General features: G+C 36.4%; 1 pseudogene; it reads left to right on the plus strand.

Annotated features, from left to right (window-relative positions):
- The first annotated feature begins 438 nt into the window (after positions 1-438).
- On the plus strand, positions 439-1,141 carry LOC149166110 (small ribosomal subunit protein uS3x pseudogene; annotated as a pseudogene).
- Positions 1,142-3,526: the final 2,385 nt, after the last annotated feature.

Raw genomic sequence — 3,526 nt, forward strand, 5'->3', positions numbered from 1 at the left:
CCCAACCAATGGGAGAGCTTGATTTTCGCCCTTCCAACTAATTAAATTTTTACATGTGTTCAATCTTTCCATCTAATAAAAAATTTCCATGTGGCCTTCCGCCCACGTTCTCCCCATACTGCCTTTGATGGTTTTGTACTCATGCCATCCTCAGCGATACCTATTTCTGTAGCATTGTGTCTGGCACAAACTCGGTCACAAATGGGGTATGCTATATGCTATGTATGGCTTGTGGGGGTGGCTAGGGAAGATGAATCATTCTCCTTCCTTCCTAGAATGATTGTATTTCCTACCTTTCCCTTTCAGGAACCTGTAGTGTTCACACCATCCTCAATAGATCGTTTCCATTACCTTAACTTTAAGAGTGAATGAATAGAAGGCTGTGAGGGAGGATGGAGTTCAAGAGAAGTTGGTCGGTACCTCTTACAAGCAACAACAATGGAAAAACAGATGAGAAAGAAAAAAAAGTTTGTCGCGGATGGTGTGTTTTTTGCTAAGTTGAACAATGTCCTTACTCGCGATCTTGCAGAGGATGGATACTATGGCATGGAGGTCCGTGTGACTCCTATGCTGATGGAGATCATCATTCAGGCGACTCGAACCCAGAACATTCTTGGTGAGAAAAGGAGGAGAATCAGGGAGTTGACATTCGTTGTTCATAAAATATTCAATTTTCTCGAGGGCATTATCGCGCTTTACGCCGAGAAGGTGAACAACGGAGGGCTTTGTGCAATTTCTCAATCTAAATCTTTGTGCTACAAGCAACTTGGAGGTCTTGCAGTTCGAAGAGCTTGTTATGGAGTGTTGCAGTTTATCATGGAAAGTGGTGCTAAGGGTTGTGAAGTTATTGATAGTGGAAAACTTAGGGCACAACATGCTAAGTCAATGAAATTCAAGGATGGCTACATGATTTCTTCTGGTCAACCTGTTAATGAATACATTGATCGGGCAGCTAGGCACGTTTTGTTGAGACAGGGTGTTCTTGGAATTAAAGTGAAGATCATGTTGGATTGGGATCCTAAGTGTAAGAAAGGGCCAACAAAACCATTGCCTAACTTGGTTACCATTCACACTCCCAAGGATGAGGAAGATTTCTCTGCCAAGCCAATCATTGGGAATGAAGTTGAAATATTGGCTTAGGCTTTGCCCCTATTAATTTGCATCGGTCCTCTGATTTTATTAGATAAAACAAAATAGGGAAGTTATTATGTATTTTCCCAGTAGTGTTGTGGGTAAAGATATCGCGAGATCATTGGTAGGTATAGTTCTTTAGCTTAAAATCTTAACTTGAAGTAGTCAATTATGCAAAATCTTTGAGCTTTTTGCATTAAAAAAATACAGGTTGAGATAGAGATCCCGGTATGTAGGGGAACATTGATGGAGACTTATGGATGAAGGCACCCAATCCAAAGGCAAAGGGAACATTATAAGTGAGCAAAGGGAACATTACAATTGAGATAAGGAGTTGGAACAATTGAGTGTACTAGTTTACTAAAAATAGAGGGACCAAGAAGACCCTATGGATGAGGAGGGGAACGTGGGTTAATATAAGTGCCAAGATCTACCATAAACCTCACACTAGGAACATCATCTACATATTCGTATGACAAATCCTAAAACCAGAAAGAAAAGATTGAATTTACTTTTATGACTCAGGTCCTCACTTTTTGTTCGAGGTACCATAACTTGCTGTCTACTGAAGCGGGGTTTTGGATGGAGATTTAGAAGCATGGTTATTTTTTCCACGTTAGATCCTCATGGTTTTTTTTTTTTTTTTTTTTTTTTTTTTTAAACGAGGGTTTGATCGATGACTCATTTATCATTTTTTTTATTATTTCTTTTCAATGTACATTTTTTTTTGCAACAGGTATTAATACTTGTGTGGCTTTCCTTATAGAAACAATCAAGGGTTTCCCTAAGGGTTTGCGCTGAAACTAGGTTCATTTGACTATCACTTTTGGTTTTAATGGGCGAAAAATCTTGTCATTTACCAACTCCCTTTAGGTAATTCAAATGTCAAACCCTAGGTCGGGTTTCACTTTCAATACAAGTACTCATTTTCTCATTCTTGATTTATTGTTATTTTTTGTGATTACAGAGTATGACTGTGTGGTGAACTTGCTCGTTGTGGAACTCGCTCCAGAATATCCAAGGATACAACTCCATTTTCATGTTGTACATCATCACATTGCAGTTACCAAAACTTGTGATTTGCAGGAAAATAATTAATTATAAACACCATATAGCACTTAGAAACATTTAACATTGTGAACAGCAAAATGGACTTACTAAGCCATAACCAAAAACTTTATTACAAGAAGATCTGGGGATATGATACAAAATTTTATCATCGGAAGTTAATATTCTACAATCATTAAAGTCGTAACTTGAACTAAAGTAGTAAGGCATACTTTTCATAAAGGTAGTGTCAAAAATACTTTTTCTTCCATTTTACATATCAAATGTTTGATTTGAATTCAAATTGGGCGATGTTTGGAATTGGATTGGACTGATCCAAAATTAGATCTATAAAAAGTCTGAGACAAACGGAAACTGAAGGGAAAAATGACCAAGACCAAAAGGAAAGAGAAATCCATGAAGAAGATTAAAGCATAATTGATGCAGTTGATTAAAAACCTCACCAACTATATGGCACATCACATATTTAACAATTTAAATACCAAAAGCCCCCAACTAAGCCAAAACTAAAGACATTAGTTCAGGAAGGTCCAATGCTACAGTACAATCTTCACATACTAAATAGTTATATCGCAATGATCAAAACTCATGATTTGCGCGAAAGTACTAAATTATGAACACCATATGGCACTAAACACATTTAAAATTTTAAATAGTAGAAATGAAAACTTCATTACAAGATGGGTTTTGATACAATTTCACATAGTAAATCAATATTGTGCAATTATCAGAAATCACGACTTGCACTAAAGAATTTTAGCATGAATTTCCTAAGGCGGTGTCCAAAATACTTTTTCTTTCATTTTATACATCAAATGTTAGATTTGAATTCAAACTGGATGACTATTGGAACTAAACAAATCCAAAATCCGATCCATTGAATTTCTATGACAGAAGGCAAAATGACCAAACCCAAAAGGCAAGTGAAACCCATGAAGAAGAACCAGAGTTGAATTGATCGAATGCATACTTAGATAGCTAAAAAAAAAATTAAGACTTTAAATGGATAAGTTGCCTAGGTTTGGGCACAAAATAATGAGAAATGGTCATTTATGGTTGTCTTCATTATTTAGAGAATAAACTACCCACCATGCAAGCTCTTGATTTTGGTCACAAAACACCCATATTAATCACTCTTATAAACTTGTCCATATAGAGTGTCTTTATCCATATCTGGCCATATTCTCAAATGTGAGGGAACAATTGGTGCATGGGGGGTTCTCATCGTACTTTTCATTTTCGATGGAAAGGGTTGTAGGCTTTGTTTCCAATTGTTTGTTTGCATGCTTTCATGAAGATTTGTCCTCATAGATTTAATATGAAACAA

The sequence above is a fragment of the Pinus tabuliformis genome, chromosome 5_1, assembly GCF_031772625.1.
Source record: "Pinus tabuliformis cultivar Carrire ecotype Pingquan chromosome 5_1, CPIR1, whole genome shotgun sequence".
Taxonomy (NCBI): Eukaryota; Viridiplantae; Streptophyta; class Pinopsida; order Pinales; family Pinaceae; genus Pinus; species Pinus tabuliformis.